The sequence below is a fragment of the Colletotrichum fructicola genome (genome assembly GCF_000319635.2).
Source record: "Colletotrichum fructicola Nara gc5 chromosome Unknown KSG_Nara_v1_contig06, whole genome shotgun sequence".
NCBI classification, from domain to species: domain Eukaryota; kingdom Fungi; phylum Ascomycota; class Sordariomycetes; order Glomerellales; family Glomerellaceae; genus Colletotrichum; species Colletotrichum fructicola.
In genome coordinates this window covers 3,531,863-3,533,119 of record NW_027094056.1, presented here as the reverse complement: position 1 = coordinate 3,533,119, position 1,257 = coordinate 3,531,863, and positions in this window count along the sequence as shown.

Below are 1,257 nucleotides of genomic sequence, written 5' to 3'. Positions count from 1 at the left end.
ATATAAGAGGATATAAGGAATAAGCTGCTTTATTTAAAGTAGTAGTTAAGTTCTTACACTATTATAGAACTTACATACACGCAAGGCATGCATAGACCAGGTTACCACATACTTAGCCAGACAGCTAGATAGGTAGAGCATAAGATAGAGACTTTCATACCTATATTACTAACCCTACCTTTAGTAGCTAAGAGGTTATAATAATTAATAGTATAACTAGTTATCTATTAACCTAACTATACTATATCTAAATTTATTTTCTACTTCTCTTTTCTTACTATTAAACTCTACTAAGTAATTACCTTTTTTCTCATTATCTTATCTTATTATTCCTACTACTAGTTGCTAATTATTAAGTACTCCTCTAACCTTCACTTCATCCTTATTAACTATATTACTATAGCTATATTATTTATCTCAAGAACTATACTACTATAATTTCTAGTATTAACTTATATGGATTTAACGTTTCTAATATTTCTAAATATCTATAGACTTCTTATTATTAATAACCTTATTATTACTAACTAAAACTATTAGTTATCCCCTACTATACTACCTACTTATTACTAGCTATACTACTTTAGTAGTAGCTACTTAACCTAATTTTAGCTAAATAAGCTCTACTTTATATACTAAGTATTTCTTAACCCTACTCTAGTATATTTTAACTAATATACCTCTAAGGTACTAAAAGATATCTTAAACTAGCACTAAAGACTATAAACTATATAAGGTTAACTAATTTATTCTACTTAATCCTAATAACCTTACTATTACTAGTATTAATAATATTATTAAACGCTTTATCTATAAATATACTAACTCTATTATTCCTCTAGATCTTACTAGCTATCTAACTAAATATACTAAAGATACTTCCCTATTAACCTATCTACCTCACTAGATACTTAATATTACTGCTTTTTATAGCTAACTTAAAGTAGTAAGCTATAAAATCTATACCTAAGAGAAGTATAATATATTAATCTATAATTAATATAAGAAATACTTTAAAGAATAATAATAAACTAACGCTTAAGTTGCTATATGGGTAAAAGCTAACCTCCTATAATTAAAAAGGTAGAAGCTTAAAAAGAAACTAATTAGAAATAATAGCTTATAAGAATTATAGATTACTAAGAACTATACTATCCTAGCCTCTCCTTATATATAGCCTTACCCCTATTACTCTAATAAACTATACTATCTTCTACTAATTTACTTTTATATATCCTTATAACCTCTATAGAGTAG